Source organism: Myodes glareolus, chromosome 26, assembly GCF_982192425.1.
Source record: "Myodes glareolus chromosome 26, mMyoGla1.1, whole genome shotgun sequence".
NCBI lineage: Eukaryota > Metazoa > Chordata > Mammalia > Rodentia > Cricetidae > Myodes > Myodes glareolus.
Genome location: NC_142051.1, coordinates 24,935,205 through 24,960,371, shown reverse-complemented (window position 1 = coordinate 24,960,371; position 25,167 = coordinate 24,935,205). Strand labels below are relative to the sequence as shown.

At 37.1% G+C, this 25,167-nt stretch overlaps 1 protein-coding gene across 10 annotated transcripts in view; it reads left to right on the top strand.

Annotated features, from left to right (window-relative positions):
* The window catches only part of Ppfia2 (PPFI scaffold protein A2), a 405,005-nt gene that overhangs the window by 5,139 nt on the left and 374,699 nt on the right, over positions 1-25,167 (top strand). The window lies entirely within an intron of this gene.

The window sequence follows — 25,167 nt, the reverse complement described above, 5'->3', positions numbered from 1 at the left end:
AAAAGAATAAATAAAGACAGAACTTAGAAAAGGTCAAGTTGCAGACAGCTCTTTCAAATTAATGTTCTCAGTTATTTTCACACAAGTTCCTGTCAATTTTTAATATTATAGAAATGAAAAAATATTCCAAGGATATTTGTTTACGGAGTTAATTGTAAGGATCTGTCACCTATTGAGGAGCTTCACGATCATACTGCGTTTTGGTAGGAAAAAAATGCACAGAATATGAATGACTTTTTTTGTTTACCTTGTGTTTTTTCAAGATGGGATTTCTCTGTGTAGCCTTGGTTGTCGTAGAACTCACCCTGTAGACCAGGATGACCTGGAACTCTCAGAGACCAGCCTGCCTCTGCTTCCCCAGATACACCATCACCGACTGCCTAACATTTTACATAATTTGCTGCTATTAAATTAAAATTTTGCTTTAAATGTTATGCTTGGGTTTTTAAACTTGAAAAAAAAAATGAAAGAGCAATTTTTAAGGGGTTGATTTTTCTCCAAAAAGTGCTCTCTTGTCACATGTATTCTTATGCTACATAAGGTGAATAAAACTTTGACGCCCCCACCCCCACGTTATTGTAACTTTCTGTGTAACACTGGGGTACCTGTCTCTCTCAGAATGGGTCGGACCATACTCTGGCTTATCCACAAGGTAATCCCAGCCCCCTATAAATGATCCCTGCTCTAAACATACACAAGCTCGGACCATAAAGGGGACTAAGCTTTTAAGTGGCTCTCGTGTGTTGAAAACCCTGGTTTATTTCAGCACCTGAAATACGTGGGCAAATTCCCGAAAACAGCGGTCCATTCTTCACCTGGAATGATTTTTTTTAAAAAAAGAGAGTTTAGTATCGACAGCTGTTCTTCATAAAGTGATTTCTCAAACCGTCACCTTTCTGACTCTTGTAGAAGACTGTTTCTGTTGGTCACAGTGTTTGTAAAGCAATGTCCTACATCAAATCATGTCTTACTTACCTGTGTCACCTAAGACGATGATTTTGTTTTCATGATATTGTTTCATTAAAGAGGTCCATTGCCCTTTCTGCTTATACTGGGAATAAGAGTAAAAACACTTGTAGCGATTCTTGATAACTAAATCATTGAGATTATAATATCCATTAATGTGTATTTTATTTTATATTACACCATGTTCAATTTGTCATGACAACATTTTTAGTCTAGTTTTACTTTTTTCCCTATGTGGATGTGTGTGTGTGTGTGTGTGTGTGACCGCAAGTGTGCAATCCCAAGAACCCAAGATTGCCTTTGGGAGCTTCACTCCACTGCTTTTTGTCTTACTCATCGAGACATAGTCTCTTTCACTTGAACTTCGGGTTAACCTATGTGGCTAGTCTGGCTTGCTGGCTAGCCTCAAGCAACCCTGTTCTTCCTTTCTAAGCACTGGAGTTATAGACATGATGTCATATGACATAAAACTCATATGTTCAATTCTCATGCTTGCTGCTTCTCTGCCAAACATCTAACTGATGAACAGCCTCCTTGGTCCTAGGCTGGCTGTCTTGCGAAGGTTAGAATTTTCTGCTTGTATTTAATGTGCACACACACACATTTCTGAGAACACTATAAATAATCCCACTTCATGGAAAAATTGAACTCTATGGACTCATCATTAAAAGATCTAGTTTTGCTACACACTTTCAATAAAATGCTTATTTTCAGGATACATTTGTAAAAAATTCTGGGTAGAGATTGTGATCATGACCTATTATGTGTTATAGCCATATTTTATAATACTTAACATTTTAAATAAATTGATCTTCATGTTACTACTATTAACACTGGAAAACCATAGACCTTGGAAATACTGATTGTACTCTACTTTCTAATATGAATATTTAATAGCCCAATCTATACTATTAGGAGTGTATATTTCATGCAAGTAGTAGATTGCTGCTCTTTAATTGGTATGTTTTAGTTTTTGTGGATATTTGAAAGCAGTGTATTGTTGGTGACATTTACATTTTACAGGAAAAATGAAAGGAGAAAGTGGCTACCATAAATATGAGGTTTGGGGCAGAAATAAATAAAGCCTATAAAACTGAAAACTGCTATAGTAACATAAAAATGAAGTCATTTCAGCAAGCAGAACTGGAAACAGACGCAAACTTTATGATACAGGTATTCTGAAGTGACTGCACAAGGCTTTGGGGCACTGTAGGAATTGCAGCTCAGTTTTAGTTACTTCATCTCCTCCTGTCTCTCAAGGGAGAAATGTAGCAGAAATATTTCAACAATCTTAACTATGCAATTATCTGTCTTGTAGTGTATTCCATTGCTGTTTGGAGTGTATCAGTGTTTAAAGCAGACTGATAATTTCACATTGTTCCACATTCCGCCCTGATGTTTCTAGCTATATACCCATGCACCTGCCCTTCTAATGTACAGATCCATTTTACTGTTCCTTAGAAACGCTCATAAAAGCCCTCCACTCTCAATCATCCCCTGCCTTCTACTCTCCATTCAGTGGTGTGGCAGGAACTCTAAATGTTCTTAATAATAAAAACCCGGACTCAGATATTAGGGGGTAAAAACTGGAAGACCAGAGAAGCAGAGCAGCCAGGCAATAGTTCTTACTTCTACAAAATCCTCAAAAGTAATGGGGTACCCCATCTCTACAAGTCCTCAGACAGAATGCCTTGAGCTCCTTATATTCCTCTCTCCTCCCATATCCCTTCCTCTCTCCACCTCCCTAGTGTTGTGATTAAAGGCATCTAACTCCCAAGTACTGGGATTGAAGGTGTGAGCCACCACCACCTGGTCTGTTTCTCTTTGAGACTGGATCTATCTAGTTTAATCCAGGGTGGCCTTGAACTCAGAGAGAATTGTCTGCCTCTTCCCCCTGAGTGCTAGGATTAAAGGCCACTGCCTGGCCTCTATGGCTCACTAGTGGCTCCTCCACATTCTGATCCTCAGGCAAGTTTTATTCGTTACAGCACACACAAAGTATCACCACACAATTATGCTCTCGTTTCCCATATAAAACCTAAGCATCCTTATAGAGGATTCTTACTCCCTCATCTCTGATCCTCTTCGTCAGGGGAGACATAGTGTTTGATGCTCAACTAAGACTCAGATCTTCATCTCTTTTCTATACCTGGCTCTAAATTTCTCTGCCATGTCTCCTAAAATTTCCTATTTGATAAAAGTGTTATAACGTATCCTTGAAAAAAAAATGCTGACCTATATGTTAGCAACAAACTCCTTGTCTTTTCAGGGCGTTTATTTAATGGTGTCTTAGTTAGTATTACTTGCTTTAATGAAACACCATGACCAGAAGCAATGTGTAGAAAAAAGGGTTTTTTCATTCATAGTTCCTTGTAATAGTTCATCATCAAAAGCAGTGACGTCTAACTAAACCTTTGTCTCCTACAGGAATCCGTTCTGAAACCTAAGCAATTTCCCATTTTGCTTTTTTTTTAATCATTTTTCCATATGAAAAATAAGTTATCTCTGTGTCCCCTACTTCCTTACCTAAGCTTCATGATATCAGAATTAAAACATTTTTTTTAAAAAACTTTACATACCAATTCCAGTTTCCTCTTCCTTCCCTTCTCCCATTCTCCCCACCTTCTCTCCACTCCATCCCCATCCACTCCTCAGAGAGGGTGAAGCCTCCCATGGGGAGTCAACAAGGTCTGTCATATCATTTGAGCCAGGACCATTGAAGCAGGACCCTTCCCCCTTCTAGGCTGAGCAAGGTATTCCTCCATAGGGAATGGACTGCAAAAAGCCAATTTATCCACTAGAAATAAGTTCTGGTCCCACTTCCAGTGGTCCCACAAATTATCTAAGCTACACAAATGTCATCCACATTCAGAGGGTCTAGTTCGGTCCTATGCAAGTTCCTCAGATTCCAGTCTGGTGTCAGTGAGCTCCCACTAGCTGGGGTCAGCTCTTTCTGTGGGTTTCCCCATCATGGTCTTGATTCCTTTGCTCATATTATTGCTTCATGTCTTAATCCTTAACACCTCCCTAGAATATCAAAGAGCTGATGTATTAGTTATCTCTTTCTTCTTGGTGACAAACACTACATATAACATTTCAATAGAATTTCAATCTATGGGTTTGTGGAATTTTGCTGAACTGGACTTGGATTGGCCAGTCTTAGATGAGTTAACCCATGCTACAAAAGTATTCAGTTTGCTGGATACCACTTCTGATTGACTGTTTCTATTTGGCTTTTACTGTGCATACCGGAGAAACTCAGCTCTGGGCTTGTCAAATCCTAGGACAGGCTGGTGCCACAGGTCCTCATGCTCATAGCTTAGGAGGGAGGACAGAGCGAAAGTGCCTTTTAAGATTCTGCTTCTGACTCTATTTACGTGTTACCTTTTATTCAGGGCCAGTTATTCACTGGATAAAATACCATATGGCCTGTACAAAGAAAGGGAGGGATGACACATTAGAAAATCAGTGTAATTGGTCTACCACAGATGCAACCAAGAATCATCCAGGACATTGTCAGGATAGGAAAAATTATTATGAGAATAATATACTGTTGGACATCAAAGCCTTGAAATAGGATTGTGAAGCCACCAAACGACAAAAGGCAGTGTAAATACAAGGACATCAAAAAGATGGAATGGTTTAACTAGTAACTTACTGAATGGCCAAGACTGTGGACCCTAGCCAGAGGTTAGGGATTTGAATTGAGACTTGGGTATATCTTGCTAAAAGGTTTTTAATTGGTTTAATTATCCACCACCCTTTCATTCATGAAAGAGAAGAACTTCAAGGAGGTACATAAATGTATTTCTGAAAACATTAAAAATATCAGCTGTTATTTTCAAGGTGATAATACAAGCAGTGAACAACTCAATGAAGAATTAAGTTAGAAGAAAGCTGTTTATGGAGGCAAAGAGTGGTTTTCCTTTAATATTTTAAAATGAGAAATATTTAGGGGAAATTTACAGATGCACAGATTTGCTCTAAAGATACTGCCATCCTGGAAACTAGCTATCTTGAATCTTTTTGCCTTGTAACTTCTAGCTCAATTACCTTGGTCCAAGTCCTAAATTCCAATGATAGAAAGTACTACATTGGATCATTATGAGGAATAAATGAGCTGCAGCATGCTAAATAATTAATTAAGTACTAACGGATAATATGTGCTCAATAAATGCTACATGAAGCTATAGTTTCAGCATCATCACCATCAGGATTACATCGTCTTTAGTCAACCTTAGCAGTGTCGTTTGACTCAGTGATTAAGATCAATTATTGAATACTAGAAACATTCACTTTTCTCAATCTTAATTAAGTTTTGGGTATCTCTGGTCTATAATTTTTACTATTAGAAATATTCTTAAGGGCTGAGACATGGCTCAGCAGACACACCTTGTGCTGCACAGGCAAAGGACTCAAGTTTAGCTCCCAGTATCCGCATCAGGTTATGCACAACTGCTTGTCACTTCAGCTACAGGTTAGCCAGTGTCTTTTTTTGGACCTGCGGGGATAACTGCACTCTTGGATGCATAAGGAGATACCTGAGAGTGGAAACTTGTTCAGTGGGTCACAGTGGTGAAAGTTTGTTGGGGTTCTACGAATGGCATATATTTGTTTTCACTCTTAGCCACCTCCTTAATCTCATTGTGATACATCTGCAGTAAAAGAAATATTAAGTTTCATCGGACCCAAAAGTATGTTTGGGACAATGGCCATCAAAAGAATCTCCATGATTGTTCCTAAGTTCCTAATGGGAAAACTTTTTGCCATTGTTAATGTGATGGGTAAATGATGGTCAGAGTTAATGTAACTACTTAATATAATTGTGCAAGGATTCTACCTACGTCCTGATATTTATGATAAAGTGAACTTGTGCTTTTTTATGTATTGGCATCCTTTATGGCCTACTAGGTAATTTTTATAAGCAATAAAGGAATCAGTCCTTACTAATATTTTCTACAGTGGAGGATCCCAGTGGTGGTCGAGTTAGGCATGGAAGCAAATCACAAAGAGGTGAAGATGAAAACTTTGTTCAGATTGACTTTGTCCACCTGGTTCAAGACTTCAGGGAGTCTGATGCCAGCTGGTTGGTTCATTGTCAGCATATTTTTTAAACACAGTACAATTTGGGAAACATTTCCTGGTATAATTCAATCCCTGGTGTACAAGGGAGCATAATTAAATTAAAACTCAACGCAAGGTACATGTCATTTCTTCTAAGAAAATGAATTCTAGAGACAGGTTACTTGCACTAGCTTAAAGACCTAAGGTAAGGTCTGTTTTGGTCTTGATCATACAGATAGCATAGAAATCATTTGGGTTGGTGTTATCCACCTCTGGTCTTGGTGGTGGGAGCTCGAGGAAGCTTCTAGATATATAGATAATGGAAGGATCATTTAAATTACTAGCCATTTATGATCTTGGTGTTAGGAGCTTGATATGGCCTGGCACAGCAGATTGTGAGGCTATTAATCACTTCCAATTCCCAGATTTCTGGACGGAAGTACAGGTTTTACATCTTTCCCATTGGAAAAATAATCCTGCCTGTTTAACATTCCTGGTTTCTCTCGAGATCTGTGGGCACGGGAATCTTCTGCTGTGCTACCAAAATTCTACATTTATTTGACAAATTTTAGCTTATTATTAAGGATATGCATTTTACTGCGTAAATTTAACCATGACTGTCCAATAAATAATTTTTTTGATTCACTACATATCCCAAGTGTCCTTTTGTGTCAGTTTCTGCTCGAAGGCATTGGAAGTGCTGCAAATTATAGGGACACTTACTAGCCATGTGAGGTTATTACATAACCTTTAGTGCATAGCACAGTGATTGGTTATTATTTGAAAATGACAGGTTTGTTTTGTTTTGTTTTCTTTTCTTTTCTGATTTCATTGTTCATCCCCATTCTGTGATGAATTAAAAGTGTCCCCAGGGACTAGATGTCATCTTTTTCTTGCCTCAAGACAAACTTTACCACTAATAGATTATAAACACCATTGCTAAAGTGTGTTCTCATGGATTTTTCAAATAAAAGGAAAATAAAATCTGTTACAGTATACAACCACTAGTTCATCTATCTTTCCTTTTTGACAGATGTTTGATTTGAGGATTGATTCAGTTAAAGCATTTATTATTAGGCTCCAAGTCTGCCTGCCTTTCTTCCTTTCTTCCTTCCTTCCTTCCTTCCTTCCTCTCTCTCTATCTTTTCCGTTTCTTTTTTCTATCCTTCTTTCTTTCCTTCCTTCCTTCCTTCCTTCCTTCCTTCCTTCCTTCCTTCCTCTCTCTCTATCTTTTCCATTTCTTTTTTCTATCCTTCCTTCTTTCCTTCCTTCCTTCCTTCCTTCCTTCTTCCTTATTTTTCTTTCTTTTTCTTTTTGATCTGTTCTTGTGATGATTTATAACATTCGTTACAAGTTTCAGCAGAATTCAAGACTACCGCTTTGGGGAATTTGGCTAATCTGGCCTTGGAATGCCCGGTCGTTGATGGATTATTTTATGCTACAAAAGCATTCAATTAGCTCTAAAACACCCACTTATTGATTGTTTACAGTTGGTTTTTATTGCATTTACTGGGGCAACTCATCTCTGTAGCAGTCAATGTTGATTGGGTTAAAAGGGGCTAATCAAATTAATAATCTGGCTAGAAAACACACGCCTCTTGAAATCACAAATTTTAATGACTATACTAAATTTTAATGTTTTATAAGATAATTTTATCTGAAATTTCCTATCTGAAATTCTGTGTACACAGAAACATGAATTTTAGTGTCTACAACAATTACAGATTTGTTCTTCTAATTTTCATTCCTTTTATTCTTTGTTTTTATAGTTTGGGGCTATTAGTTTCATTTAACGATATCACTGCTATTGCCTAATAGTTCAATTTTATTATCACTGTGTCCATGTTCACTCACAGATATATTTTTTCTTTTCGATTTTATCTTGCTTATTTTATTATCAATTAGTATGGTGGTTTCAATGAGAATGGCCCCCATAGCCTCATACATTTTAATGTTTGGTTCCTGGTTGGTACATTGTTAGGAAGCATTAGGAGATGTTGCTTTGTTGAAGTAGGTGTGGCATTGTTGAAGAAGGAGTGCTACTAGTGGTAGGCATTGAGATTTCAAAAGCCCATGCCAGGCCCGGTGTCTCTTCCTCTCATTCTGTCTGCTTCCTGTGGCTCAGGAGGTAAAACTCTTAGCTACGGTTCCAGCACCGTGCCTGTTTGATTTCCATCATAACAAATGGGACGAGTCCAACTGCAGGCAAGTTACCAGTTAAATGTTTCCCTTTTAAAGAACTGCCTTGGTCACCATGTCCTCTCACAGAGATAGAACAACTTTTAATAGCGCTTTTTGTTATATTTAAATTATTTGTCACTTTTATATTTGCACTTCAGTTTGTATGTGCACACACACACACACACACACACACACACACACACACACATATATAAAACAGCAGTTTCTGGGTTTGGGTTTCGCTGCTATTTAATCTGCCAAACTTTCTCAAGTTGGATGAGAAATTTTCTTCTTAGGATTTTCAGAAAATGTCTATAATGCATACTTATTCTATCAATAGCAATATTTAGATTACTTTTTTGACCCCGTCTTTAAAACATAGAGTGTTTGTAGTGATGTAGAAGTTTATGTCACGAATCATTTTGGCCACTAATTCTGCTATTTTCCTCTATTTTAACTTTTTATATTGGGGAGGTAGTCATCAGCTTTCTGACTCTGAAAGTAAGTTCTGTTGTTACTATTGTTTTGCTTTTGGCCTTTAGACAACTTTTAAAGGAGTTTTAATGCACTTGATGTGCGTACTTATTTTTATTTATTATCTTAAGTATTATTGTGGTTGTGACTTAATGCTTTCTACTATTCTGGGTAAACATTACTTTTAAAAAGTGTTGTTTCTGTGATGCTATTTCATCTCATTTTGTAATGATTTTTCCCTTATCTCCATCTTATTTGATCTTTGGTTCCTCTTATATCTTCTTCAGTATCTTTCTCTCTGTTTCATTTGGAATTCTACTAGGATGCTTACATTTGCTTTGTTCACTATTTTCTCTAAATGCAACTGATTAGTTACAAATGTGTTTATCTGTCTCTTTGTTCAGTTCACTGTCTTTTCCTTTACAGTTCACCATCCCCATTTATTACATTTGGCTTTCCAGTTTTATTTTTATCACTCTGAACACGACCAGCAGCTATTAAATCTTTCAGTGCCGGGCGCTCTAATAATGGGTTTCATCTGTGGTTTGTCGTTCATCCTGTCTTTTCATCACTTGCCCGTGTTCAGTTTGGACTTTGGGGAAGTCATTTCATTTGCAAAAATCCTCGTGGAAGTCATTTCAGTTCTAGGGCACTCTTATTTTCCTCCAGAGGGATTATTTATTTGATTGGCCAGCTGCCTGGAAAAGTGTGATGCTCAGCCCCACCCAGTTACTCTCAGGCTGCAGACTCTATGCATCTCACTCCAAATGGGGAGGATTCTGAGATTTCTGTATCTGGTCATGACTTGGTCCCAGTTCTAAATCCATCAGTGATAAAAACTGTCAAAGGTGCTGAGCTAGCACCTTTAAGACTGGATGGATGAAGGTGGAAAAGCATCTCCTCTGTTAAGAGCATTTGACCCTTTTTCAAAGACCCCGGGTTTTGGTTCCAACACCCACATGGTGGCTCACAAACATCCTCAACTGCAGTTCCATGGAATCTAATATCTTCTTCTGACCTCTGTGGACATCTAAAATGTAATACATACATATATGGAGGCAAAATGTTCATCAACATAAAATAATCAAATCTAAAACTAAACAATCACCCAAAACTTTGGAGAATACAGGCCTCTAGAACTGAGTTCTCATTTCCCCATATTTCCCAAACTCTGAAAGTTTTATTACCTTTTTACTTGGTTCAAAAACAAACCAAGATAAAAAGCACCCAATTTTTTATAGTTGTCCATATAATGGTCCATATTCCACAACCTTCTGCTACTGGAGAAGTCTCTGAACTTCCATTAGAACAATATGTGTAAGTAATTGAGAAGGGACTTAAAGATTTTTTTCTGAAAAAAATTAAGCATTTATTTTGCATTGTTCACTTTCTGGCTATTGTCTGTGCCCTGTCATATTTTAGCCATATTTAAGATTCTGGATACCAGGAACTGTCCTAATATTCTTGGGAAATGATGGCCTCTCCTACAGTATTTCTTCCTTCGAATGCATCCTCACAGCTGCATCATTATCTGTTTGGAATTTAAATCTGGCTATGTTACTCCCTTTGTCAAAATATTTCCAAGTCTGCAAAGAATATTCGCTACAACCAATAAACAAATTCTGCCAGATCATCGGATAAAGGATGGGTATGTAAAAGTTTGTTTTAATTCTATCATGCATAAAAAGATGTGTGTAAAAATGGTCACAAATAAATGTAACAAAACAACCCCATTTTTAGGCTCGACTGGTGAATATCTAGCATAAAGAAGCATAACCTATTATTAACATTAATTTTAACAAAACATATTTAAGATTTCACCAGAGAATTCTACAAATGCTTATAAAGGTCATTTAAGATTGTAACAAGTTGTTATTGTTGGCTCTACTGTTTGGCTTTTGAAGTACTATGATTTAAAGCAATGTTAGGCACGCCAGGTTAGCGTTCTAATGCTGCCATGTCCCCGGCCTTAGTCCTGCTCAAGTCGTAGATGCTAACATTGTTTAGTAAGCTTTGCACAGATCCTTGAAAGCATCAGCATGGTTTTGTTTTGGTAGTAAAAGATGCTTTTGTTTTAAGAATAGAATAGAAAAACAAATGACTGCAAATAATCATGATAAAGCCGCAAAGCTAAGCTTATCGATCTTGCCAATAGTAATGCAGGAATTGCATCAGCTTGAATTAGACATAAAGACCAATGGAGAGCACAAAACAGTGGACAATCACTCTCTTACATGGACTCATGCCAATTCAACTCAACAAATATCACAACACAACTCAGTGTGGTTTTACAAAACATTATACCAAAATTATTGGATATTTGCATGAAATTCTAGCTGCTTTAGTGACACACTATTCAGATAATTAACTAAAACAAAACTATATATTCAAAATATATTATTATATACTTATATATTATATATATTCAAAAAATATATATTATTGCATTTTTTCTGTATTTTGTTTTTTTCAAACAAGGTTTCCCTATATAGTTCAGGCTTGCCTTGGAATCATGATCTCCTGAGATCACAGATATGTGGCAGCATGTCTGGCCTATGAAAAAGTCTTTGACACTTTGCATTATACCAGGATAATTTTTAAGATACAAGAAAACTGAAGAATAAAAAGGTGAAATGATTCTAAATATTGTATCAGCTAAAAACTGATACATATTCCAAGTAAAGACTGCCCAAAATTCATTATTAAAAATATCCCATTCATTTTAATGCATAAATTATTTGAATAGTGCGTAGGTTACTATTTCTGTGAAGAGACACCACAGCCAAAGTAACTTTTGTTAAAGAAAGCATTTAACTCAGGCTTGCTTTCAGTTTCAGAAGTTAGTCCATTATTATGATGGTGGGAAGGAGACAGACATGGCACTAATATATTAACTGAGAGCTTTACAGTCTGTTCAAAAGGAAGCAGGCAGAGAGAGAGTGAGAGAGAGCGAGAGAGAGCAAGAGAGAGAGAGAAAGAGAGAGAGAGAGAGGGAGAAAGAGAGAGGGAGAAAGAGAGAGCGCACCAGAGAAACTGTGCCTAGTATAGGCTTTAAAACCTTCAAGCATAACCCCAGTGACACACCTCCTCCAATAAAATCACAGTTACTTTAATAAGGGCACATCTCTGAACCTCAACTACATGAGCCTGTGCACGCCATTCTCACTCAAACCAACAGAAATAGATTCTTCATTAATTTTAGTATCTAGATTTCAATATATACAGAAAAACATTACAAACATCTATAGTTATTAGGTATTTCATATAAAAAACACAATGAGATCATGTATCATATTCACTAAGAAATTTATAATTAAAAAGACATTGCATGCATTAGAGTAGATTTTAGACATTTAAAAGTGTGCTAATAGGCATATACTATGGCATGATCATTATCAAACACAATTTAGTAATTACTTTAAATAATAATCAAGCATGTATGCATTCCATTCCTAGAACTCTAACAAAGAGATTGAAAACATATGTTCATATATAGTCTGTTCACAGATGTTCACAACAGCATTATTTGTGACATACCATTAGCAGGAAAAGTACAAATAGACTTTAAATAGTAATAAGATTTTAAAACAGCATGTTTGTGTGTAACAGACATCTCTTTGACAACCAGGACTAACAAGCTACTGGAATTACTGCAGAAATTAAGCAAGAAGTTTCATGTGAAATAAATCTACATCCATGAGCGATCTAGGAAAAAAAGGCAAATGAGATTAATTTGGGGGGTCGGAGTGCAAATAAAGTAACTCCAAATGTGAACAATGGCTGCTTCCAAGTGGATTGTAGTGAGGAATACACAGATTACCAATACATAAAATCATGACATTGGCCATATAAACAGGACAAACTTTGTCTTCTGTAAATTATTTCTTTGTTTTTATAATATTTTTCTATAGTTCTCTATAACCTAGAAAGTTTTTTCCAGACACATCTGAAAATGAGAATCATTCATAGTACTTGTTGACAATGACAAACTTTAGTCCGGAAATTTTGTTTTTTGCTGTGTGTTTGTCAATTACCTTTGATAATTCACAGATTGGGTTTACACAATACCAATCTGGAAAATAAGCGATTAATTATAATATGTCTTCAAGTCAAATTTCTGTTTGGACTCCTTTCTCTTACCCGTTTACATAAATCTTTTTTTTCCCTCTGCTTTCTAGCTTAGAATACAGGACTGAACTTCTTAATCCTGTCCTGTTCAATATCAACTGATGTGTCTGTATATGGTTAAATGTAATATCATTTCTTACACTATAAGAGATTCCAGCTTTAGGTTTGGAAGGTCCATAGCCTTCCAAACTAGTCACAGTGCAGAGGGAAAGCCTAGGAATAGATATATGAACAAGGAGAACCCCTGTCACTGTCCCAACACCACTCTATGGGAACAGGAAAAGCCTCTCCTATGTTGTCACAGCATCAACAGGTTAGGCTCAGCTGACTGAAAAGGGACCAGAGGTGAAATACCACCAGGGCTTCAGCTTTGCTAAGTAAGATAGTGCCTTCCTGTCCTCAATGATTTTATATGTTTTTATATTTCATATTTCTGATTTGGGGGCTAACTACACGTGTGATCGGCAGTTAGCTGATCTACGGAAACAAAGACAGGTGTAGCGCAAACGAAAAATACGTCTCCTTTGAAGACTGCTCAGTTTATTTGGGGTGACTGATGATTAAGCCAATATTTGCCCTAAAAAGAGACAGAAAAGCAGCAGAGACAGAGGGGGCCGGATCATGAGTAAGAGCACAGAACTCAGTGTGCTGCAATGAAAAGAAACATCTGTTGATCAACACATTACTTGTCATTTTCAAATGTTTCATCTTCATTGACTTGTGAGATTAAACCACCTAATTTAATTTCACACCCAGCCAGATGAAAATCTCGGAAAAAAAAAACATGCTTTTCATTCTTATACTATTGGTCTCAGAGGGTTTTACTAACTGTGATTTCATTGTTATAAAAATACTTATCACGGCCTCTGAACAAATTCTGAGCACAGAATGCAATTTTAATTGTGTGCTCCAGGATGTGCAGTAGATCTCTGTAACTTCATCATCTTGCTTAGCTAAAAAAATGTATATCCATTACACTTTTGATATGCAATGTCTCTGAAAGAATTTAAGAATTTGGACTCAAAAATGATAATAAAAAGCATTTGGTTTCAACCATTTCATATATAGGAAAAATATTACATATGAATCCTTATAAAATAAAATTCAAATATAGTATATGTTGCATATACATTATATACTGTCTTAAAAATGACAAATTAACCTTAAGAACTGGACCATATCCTTAACTATACTAAATTTAAAACATTATCATTATTACACAGAGCACATGAGGAATTATAATTTCAATTAGGAATACATCCATATCCAGGAAAGATCAAAGAATAATCTGAACCTTCATATTTGAGCACTTTGCATTTGCCACCTGGATAAACAGAAATACAATGAGAAGATCTAATATTTTCAATTTTCCCTAACAGATGAGAGGCCTCCCTTTAATTTCAGGGCTGAGACAGAAAGGAGAAATTTGGATGAAAGAGAAGAAAACATTTTTTAGGAACTAGCACTGGGTCAAGGTGACAATGTTGCAGAAGAGTTGCTGAACTTTGGGTTGGAATTTTAAGAGGACTTGTGCAGTTGGTGGCAGCAGTTATGGTAACGTGTGAAAATACTGACTATGACAATTAGAGGAACAGGACCTGTGGATACAGACATCCAAGAGTTTACACAAATATTGTTAACTAAAATCTTGATCAAGATTGCCATTTTAGTTCCTAACAGTTTCATATGTGAAAATGCAGAAGTTTAATTATTTTTTGTTATTATTCTTTTTTCTCTTCTGTCTTCAAAGGGATTTATTTATACAACTTGTATGCTCCCCAAATTAATTCCTTTAAAAAAAAACTATCTTCTGGTGTTTAGAGTAACACAGGTTTGGTAGGAATAACACTGACCTGACATCTGTTGACATTTACATAAGAGATTTTTGGTAATCACACTTATATGCTATCTAGTGCACAACGCACACAGGCGTTACTTCTTTTCATCATAAGAACGCAGGATGAATTGTAGTCTGAGAGTTTATTTTGTGAAAATGTAAACAATATCCTTAGTTTGAATTTGAATCATACTTAAAAGTCATTGAATTTTCCTAGGCTTAACTTAGTATGGAGATTGGAAATGCGTATATAACAGCATAACATCTAAACATGAAATATGCTTTTTCTTACACAATATACACAATATAAATACTACATAAAATATATATGCATATATGCGTATTTTATATTGTGTACATATTTCATATTGTGTATGTATATAATATGAAATACTGCATAGAATATATAATAATATATGTATGCCTCTGTGTGTGTGTGTTGAGAAATCCAACAAATAATTAACACAGAGAGATAGAGACAGTAGGAAGGGGCATGTGGTAAGAGATGCAGCTTTAGGATGAAAAACATAGGAAGAACACACTTTGGACCCCACATCTACAACTGTCTTATCCTGGTTTTCCTGTGACAGGTCTCACAGGAAAGATCTATCCATGGCCAGATCCAACTGGAAACCAAGGAGTAAGCCAACCAGCTAGATTTAAGTAAAATGCAAAATGATCACCAGAGTAAAGGGAAGGACAGAAGAAAAAACACTGATTAATATCTCATGGTAATACGAGAAGAGTTAGAAATGAATGAGTGTCAAATATTAGGGCAAATCATTTTATGGCCTGAAGTTTGTTTATGGAAACTGATTCTGGTTGCGGGAGAAAGTTTATATCATTTTTAAAAAGATGTGCATTTGGTTACATTAAACACAGAGCGTATCTGTGAGGTAAAACCACTACACTGAAAGAGAAAAGGTGAGGGCAAACGGACCAAGGTGGGCAGCATCTAAAATCACAAAATGCTGAAACAACAGCAAAAGACAAAGAAATCACTTACAGATCCATCATAATAATAGATTGACTAGCGATATGAATGTATAGCTTAGTTAAAAAGGCATATAAGTCACTTTTATATGAAAATACAGTCAGCCTTATTCTGAATGAGATACATGTGACTTTCTCCAAACTTAATTCCTATTTACAGATTGACAAATATTTAATAACTAGATGTTACATATTTTTGAAGACCATTATTAGGAATATATATATAACTTATATAGAGCAAACCTAAAAAGTAACTAAAATTTATAATTGTATACATACTTCTATCACTTTAAGTTGTCCATTTTTCTTTAATTCACTAGATATAAAAGTTACCTTCCAAAGATATCATAAACCTCAATGAATTATTGTATGCTTTTCTCTCAGTCATTAAACTCAAAACCAAAAACTGACTTATTTTATGTGTGATAGCACTGAGAAATGATTTTTAAGACAGGATGGTTTAGAAATAGTTCCCAGGAGTTATCTCTTCCTTTGAGCTTTAATCTATGCATTTCCTACTATCTACTACCAATGCTTAGTATTTTCAATTAAATTATCTTGGAATTCATGAATAAAGCTATGAAACTATTTCTGATTACAATAATGTTTCAAATGACAAACTTTGCTGTCCTCCAAATCCAATCATTAAGTTCTGTTCCCAGGGCAGCCCCACCTCCTTTCTGCCACTTTTCCTGAATCATCCAGATCTTCCTCCTGCTCCTTCCTACCCTAACTAATCACTTTATCCCAGCCCCCATCTGTACCCTCAGGCCAACTTGGCAGGAAAACTCAAAGGCTAGCTTTTTGTTTTCTCTGTCATTGCTAATATCTAACTTTAATCCATGGTGGTCCTGACTTCCTTGCTCATGTTCTCCCTCCTTCTGCTCCTCATTTGGACCTTGGGAGCTAAGTCCAGTTCTCCAATGTGGCTCTCTGTCTCTATCTCCATCCATCGCCAGATGAAGGTTCTATGGTGATATGCAAGATATTCATCAGTGTGGCTATGGGACAGGGACAGTTCAAGCACCCTCTCCTCTGCTGCCAAAGGAACAATCTGGGGACCTCTCCTTGGACCAGGGAACCCCTCTAGAGACAAGTCTCTTGCAAACCCTAAAATGGCTCTCTTAATTAAGATATTTACTTCCCTGCTCCCATATCCACCCTTCCTCCATCCCACCCATCCCATTCCCCCAAGCTCTCCTGAATCCTCCCCTTCTCCCTTCTCTCTACCCATCTTCCCGTACATCCACCCCCACACCCTCGTGCACCCAAGTTTTACCTGGCATCCTTGTCTACTTCCAATATCCAGGAGGATAACTATATGATTTTCTTTGGGTTCACCTTCTTATTTAGCTTCTCAAGGATTCCACCCAAACAGAAAAGAATATACCTTCTTCTCAGCATCTCATGAAAACTTCTCAAAAATTGATCATATAATTGGTAACAAAGTAAACATCCATAGATATAAAGAAATTGTAGTAATCACCTGTGTACTATCAGATCACCATGGAATAAATTTAGAATTCACCAACAATTCTAATCCCAGAAAACCTACAAACTCTTGGAAATTGAACAGTCAACTACTGAACCATCCCTGGGTCAAGGAAGAAATAAAGAGAGAAATTAAAGTCTTCCTTGAATTCAATGAAAATAAAGACATAACATATCCAAACCTATGGGACACTATGAAAGCAGTGCTAAGAGGAAAGTTCATAGCACTAAATGCACACATAAAGGAAACGGAAAGCACACATTAGAGACTTAACAGCACACCTGAAAGCTCTAGAAAAAAGGTTTCTTTTACATATGTGGGGGTGCTCTTTATTTGGGGCATAGGTGCTCAGAATGGAGACTTTATCTTACTAGATTTTTCCTGTGATGAATATGAAGTATACTTCTCCATCTCTTGTGACTGATTTTAGTTTGAAGTCTATTTTGTTAGAAATTAGGGCATCTATGCTTTTTTTTCTTAGGTACATTTGATTGGAAAATCTTTTCCCAACCCTTTACATTGAGGTGATATCTTTGAGGTTGATATGTTTCTTGCATACTGCAAAATGATGGATCCGGTTTTCATATCCATTCTGTTAGATTGTAGCTTTTTATAGGTGAATTGAGTCAATTGATATTAAGAGATATGAATGACCAGTGATTGTCAATTCCTGTTATTTATTTATTTTTTTTTTTTTGGTGATAGGGTTTGTCTTTCCCTTCTTCGGTGTTTGCTAGTGTGAGGTGGTTATCTGCTGCCTGTTTTCTTGGTTGTGCTGCTAACTTCCTTGGGCTGGAGTTTTCCTTTTAGTACTTTCTTTAAGGATTTGTGGATAGGTATTGTTTAAATATGTTGTGGGAGTACCTTCCGCTGCCTCAACCAATAGTCGCTGAATACGAGCCCACAGTGCAGCGGGGAGCGACTTCCGCTCCGTCAGCCAATAGCTGCTGAAATACCAGCCCACTGGGGCGTGGTATATTTCTCTTTTAAAAAGAAGCAGATCCGGATCAGGCCCTCTTGGTTCCGGCTCTTGGTTCTGGTGCTTGCTCCTGGCTCCTGCTCCTGGCTCCTGCTCCCGGCTCCTGCGACTAGGCTCCCTTCCTAACGGTTTATGGTGTATGTAAGTTTTACCCCCCAAAATAAATAACCCCTTAAAACATAACTGGTGTGGGATTGATTCGCCAATATAAATATGGTTTTGCCATAGAATATCTTGTTTTCTCCATCGATGGTGATTGAAAGTTTTGCTGGGTACAGTAGTCTGGGCATGCATCCATGAGGTCTTATTTTCTACAGCACATCTTTCCAGAACCTTCCAGTTTCACAGTTTCCATTGGAAACTCAGGTGTAATTCTGATATGTTTGCCTTTATATGTTACTTGGACTTTTTCCTCTACAGCCTTTAGTATTCTTTCTTTATTCTCTATGTTTAGTGTTTTGATTATTACATGCCAAAGTGAATGCTTTATTTTTATACAGTCTTTTAGGTTTTCTATAACTTCTTGTACCTTCATAGGCATAACCTTCTTAAGGCGTAAGTCACAGACAATCCCACACCAGTTTGGAATTATGATTAATATAATGGTTATTTATTCAAAGGGGAAAAAACTTACAGATTACCGTCCCAGACAACAGCCCCTCCGCGCGAACAGGAAAGGAGTCCAGGGGCCGGAAACGGAGCCGGAAGACAAAGAGAGAGTGGAGGACAGCCGCTGCTTTTTTTAAAGGGAGAGACCACGCCCCAATGGGCTGGTAACTCAGCGGCGATTGGCTGAAGGAGCTGAAGGAACTCCCACAGCATCTCCCCCTTTTGTTTAAGTAAGAGAGTTCTAAGCCTACTACGCAATTATATACAATAAGTACAAACCTACGAAATTATATACAATAAATACAAATATCCTATTCTAACTAGCTTAAGTCTTGTATAACAAATAACTTGGCCAAGTCATGAAAGGAAAGTAACTACATTTATATAATCTTCAATCCCATCGAAGATCTGAGAAGGGAAATAATGTTATCTGAGTAATTAGGAAGTGCAATCAAACAACTTCCAGAACATGTAACAAATCGCAGAGACAACTGGCTACCTGGACAAACACCCAAAGTCACATTTGCAGCGTTGAAGCAACCAACTTTGGCTAAGGCCTGATGTAACTGACATACCATTTTCAAAGGCAAGAAACTTCAAAACTATCTTACCCTGTCTTGGCAGGATATGACAGTCTTGTTTTATCCATTTACGGATATTCTGTAACTCTGTCAGTAGTTGAGGTATGAGCATTTCTTTACCCAAAGGCCAGTTCTGCCAAGAAGAAAGGCTCCAGGTGGAGTGTCTTTGGTGCTCAACATTCTCTCGGGCATAGATCAGTGTTGCCAGGAGTGATTGTGTCTCCCTACCATAGAACTCTGAATTAGATTAAAGGCCATTTTCTACAGCTCTTTGAAGAGGTTGAAGATTATCTATCTATACTGAATATAATCTCTATATATCTAAAGAACCTGATTAGTCTAATTATAAATGACAAACTTAGATGACTGTTGATCTATATAATTCTCAATATCTATCTAACTTAAAGACTGAGATAATAAACAAGTGTGCAATAAATGAGGACAATGAGACCTCCAAATATAAACAATGTGCAAGTATACATTGCAATATGGTAAATATATATCAATACATAAACAATATATAAGTATCTTAATCAGAGGTAGAAGTGTACAATGCAATATGGTAAATATACATATATCAATACAATATATATATATAAATACATAAAAATGTTTTAAACAGAGGTAGAAGCATGAAGCATGCATGCATAAAATAGTCAACATAATTTAACTTTGTATCAATATATAAGAATCGATACCAATATGTTTGTCTAAAAGCAATAACTCACAAGTACAAATCTATTTATCCCATAATCCAATTATCCCTCCTTTTTTTTTTTTTTTTTTTTTTTTTTTTGGATTCCTGTGCTTATAAAATTCCTCCCCCAACCCTCAACCGTATACTAATTATAACCAACCCCTAAATGATGTCCCTAAACCCAAGGACAAACTTTATTGGGAGAGGGGACGTCGTTCTCTAGAATTACTTCCAGCTGTCATGGGGGCGACGTTCTTTCTGGGGGATCCTGTGAAAGTAAAATGATGGTTAAATTTCAAGATCAATGTCTTTTAAAATTGCAAATAGTCTCTGAGTATTTTGTGGAGGTCTGGCCAGAATGTTGTACAAGATGTGCACCATTTCAGCACGTTGGAACCGTCTTGTGCAGCTGGTACCCAAAACAGGTCTTGTAGTAGCGCTATCAGTATCATGACGTCATATCAACCAGGTGGAGTTGTTGTTATGGGGCCCCATCTTCTTCCTGGAAACTTCAAATGTCACTGTAGGAAAAACTCATTGTTCATTGTGGAAAACTTAAACATTAATTATATAGACATATACATGAATACCTATATTCAATGAGAGACATGATAGATATATTTAATGAAGGTATGATAGATATGAAGAAAAGTAAAGATGTTTTCTAAACTCATATTTCTTTCTGTCCCATATCATGGCTCTTGACATGAGACAGAAACTCCAGAAACTCTGGGTTTTTCTTTAAACAACAGGCTTGGAATTAGAGAGGGACTGAGCCAGAGTCCAACTCTAAAACCAGCTCTATAAATTTAGAAATATGATTTAGTATATGGTACTTACAGAACCTATTCAGTTTTCTTGATAGTCCCTATTGGGCCGTTATTTTCCATCTGTCAGTATTCAAATATCCAGGGTCCCTTGAACTTTTCAAAGATCAGTGTTTTCCTGTGGAGATAAGAACAGAACCCTGCCCCCATTCTATATGCTTTTCTTACCACCTGTATGGTTATCATCATTGTAGATGCTGTCATTTCTCCTTTCCAAGAGGTTTCTCCTCTTCAAATCGAACCTTTATTAATTTTGATGGTATCCACAATTTTTCTTCTCCTGTGGAAACAAGAGCAAAACCCCTTCCCCAACGTAGCACATCTCCTGGCTTCCATTGAGAGGTCAGCACGTCTTTGAAATAAACAGGTTGGTTTAGTTCAGAAGTTTTTTCCATTATCCAATGCCTCTCTGCTGCTGTTGTTCCTTTCTCATTAGCATTAAGAAAATTCAAGGTTAATAAAGCATTATGCAATCTATTTCTGGGGGTATCTTTCGTCCCTTTCTGTTTGTTTAGCATATCCTTTATAGTACGATTTGATCTTTCTATAACTGCCTGACCTGTAGGATTATTTGGTATACCTGTAACGTGTTTTATATTATAATAAGCAAAGAAGCGTTTCATTTTCTTAGATACATATGCTGGACCATTGTCTGTCTTTATCTGTGCAGGTATACCCATGATGGCCATAACTTCCAATAAATGTGTGATTACCGAATCAGCCTTTTCTGAGCTCAGGGCAGTTGCCCATTGAAAACCTGAATACGTGTCTATGGTGTGGTGTACATATTTTAATTTACCAAATTCCATAAAGTGGAACACATCCATCTGCCAGATTTCATTCCTTTGAGTACCCTTTGGGTTACTCCCTGCAGGCAACGGTGTTTGATTATAGAAAGAACAAGTAGGACATCTCTTTATAATGTCCTTAGCTTGTTGCCATGTAATGGAAAACTCTTTCTTTAAGCCTTTACTATTGACATGATGTTTTTTATGAAATTCTGAGGCCTGCAGAACGCTTCCAATCAATAATTGGTCAATTTCAGCGTTACCTTGTGCTAGAGGCCCAGGCAGACCGGTATGGGACCGGATGTGTGTTATGTACATTGGACAAAGCCTATTCCTAATTATGTCCTGTACCTCGATAAACAATGAAGTCAACTCTGTGTCATCTGGTATGAATTCAGCGGTTTCAATATGCAAGATAACTCTTTCTGCATATTGTGAATCTGTAACTATATTAAGAGGTTCTTTAAAATCCCTTAGCACCATAAGAATGGCATATAATTCTGCCTTCTGGACAGAATTATAAGGGCTTTGTTCCACCTTACTCAATTCTTCCGATTTATAACCTGCTTTCCCTGATTTATTTGCATCGGTATAAAATGTCCGAGCTCCAGTTATTGGAGCATCACGTACAATTCTAGGAAGAATCCAAGAAGTTCTCTTTATGAGGTTAAGTCTATCACTTTTGGGATAGTTGCTGCTAATTTCTCCCAAAAAATTAGCACAAGCTCTTTGCCATGGTTCATTATCTTCCCATAACTTTCTTATTTCCTCAGTAGTAAAAGGCACTATAATTTCTGCTGGGTCTATACCTGCTAGTTGACGAAGTCTCAGTTTACCTTTTATAATTAATTCTGAAACCTTTTCTACATAAGTTTTTAATTTTTTACTTGGTTTATGAGGTATAAATATCCACTCTAAAATAATATCTTCCCTCTGCATTAAAATCCCTGTAGGAGAAATTCTGGAAGGCAGTATGACTAGGATGGAACTAAGATTCGGGTTGACCCTATCCACATGTGCCTCCTGTAATTTTTCCTCAATCATTGTCAGTTCCTTTTCTGCTTCAACTGTCAATTTTCTGGGACTATTCAAATCCTTATCACCATCTAAGGTTTTGTTTAAATGAACTATTAGATCAGGTGTTATCCCAACAGCTGGTCGTAGACTGGAAATATCTCCTAACAATCTTTGGAAGTCATTAAGAGTCCGTAACCGGTCTCTCCTAATTTGTGCCTTTTGTGTTCGAATTTTCTCTAACCCTATTCTGTAGCCTAGGTAATTAATAGAATCTCCTCTTTGAATCTTTTCAGGGGCAATTTGTAATCCCCACCTAGGCAAAACTTTCTTTACTTCTTCAAACATACTTTCCAAAGTATCTTTATTTGAATCAGATAATAAAATGTCATCCATGTAATGATAAATTATGGACTTGGGAAATTGCTTACGAATTATTTCCAGTGGCTTATTAACAAAATATTGACACAATGTGGGACTATTGAGCATCCCCTGTGGGAGGACAGTCCATTGATATCTCCTAGTAGGCTGAGAATTATTATAAGTAGGCACTGTGAAGGCAAATTTTTCTCTATCCTTTTTTTGCAAAGGTATAGTGAAAAAACAATCTTTCAAATCAATAACTATAAGAGGCCATCCTCTTGGTAATAGAGAAGGCAAAGGAATTCCAGATTGTAGCGGACCCATAGGCTGAATTACCTTGTTGACAGCTCTTAGATCTGTCACCATTCTCCATTTACCAGATTTCTTTTTTACAACAAACACAGGAGAATTCCAAGGGCTGGTTGATTCTTCAATATGGTTAGCATCTAGTTGCTCTTGTACCAGCTGTTCCAAAGCCTGTAACTTATCTTCAGCTAGAGGCCACTGCTTGATCCATATTGGCTTCTCAGTTAGCCATTTTAAAGGTAGGGCTGTTGGTACCTCTAAAGGTTTGCTATTGGCTGTGTGTTCTTGTACAGCCTGAATGGCTGGTGACCTTTTTCCATAATACCTCATTATATCCTTCCCAGAATTGTGAGTTCCTGGAACTACAGGAATGTTAATCTGGGTATTCCATTGCTGTAGCAGGTCACGGCCCCATAAATTTATTGCAATATTTGCTATATATGGCCTTAATCTTCCTATTTGCCCTTCAGGCCCTATGCATTCCACCCATCTTGTGCTTTGTTTTACACGAGATAGGGTTCCAATTCCCAGGAACTGAACATCTACCTCATGAAGAGGCCAATTCGGATGCCAGGATTCTGGAGTAATTATACTTACATCCGCACCTGTGTCTAATAAGCCTTCAATAAAAATGCCATTTATACAGACTCTTAGCTTTGGTCTTTGATCGTTAATATACGTTTGCCAAAATATACGTTTACTCTGTCCTCCTGAATTTTTTGACTCATTCTCCACATGTAATTCATCATTTAGACCAGTATTACTTTTTACGGCAGACATTGGAGTTTTTAATTTTCTTGGTGAGACACATTTTCGACTGTAACTGGGAATGACTGGGCCACTTTTGGCTTGGGGGCCTGCGAGAGGCCCCTCAAGGAGTTTCCCGATGGTATCGGGTTGCCTTGTCTGTCTGTTGTTGACCTGCATTCGTTGGACCAATGTCGGCCTTTACCACATCTTCTGCATATACCTGAAGGCTGAGATCTCCTACTTTTGTCATTCCCAGAGGAGATATTATTCCTAGGATTTCTTTGCCTGCAATCCCTTTTTAGATGTCCTAATTTACCACAATTAAAACACCTGGTAGTTTGATGTCTCCTCATAGCTTTGGAAATCGCTTCTCCTACCCAGGATTCATCGTTATAGCTAAACATCTCAACATTCATTGTATGCTGTATCCATTCTTCCATTGGTGCTGATCTAGATCTTAAAGGCCCAATTATCTTTTTACATTCAGTATTTGCATTTTCAAAAGCTAGAGATTCAAGAAGTATTCGTCTAGCTTCTGGGTCTGTTACCCCTATGTCCAGAGCCTTAATTAATCTTTGCACAAAGTCAGTAAAGGGTTTTCTCTGTCCCTGCCTAACCCTGGTATATGATTCGACCCTTTTTGCTGGATCTTGTATTCTATTCAAAGCATTCAAGGCTGCTTTGTGACATAAGGACAGCACTTCTTCATCATAAAGAGCTTGGACCTGTGGATCAGCATATGCTCCTACACCAAGAATTTGATCTTGGGAAACCTCCACACCTTTTGCTCTTCCTTGCTGTTCCATATGTTTGGATTCTTCTCTGAAATAAATTCCAAACATCAAGGAAGGCCCATCATCTAAAACTGCAGACACTAGCTGAGAGAAATCATGGGGGGTAGCTCTGACATTAGAAGCCCAAGTCCTTATCATTTCCTTAACAAATGCAGAGTGCAAGCCAAAGTTAACGACAGCTTGCTTAATTTCTTTTAAATCATTCATTGCTATTGGTGTCCATCTAGCTTCTTTAACTCCCTTTGAGCCTTTGGAAGTTAACCCTTTGTCAGAATAAATTACAGGGTATGTTGTTAGGACCCTGGGTAAGCCAGTTCTAACAGC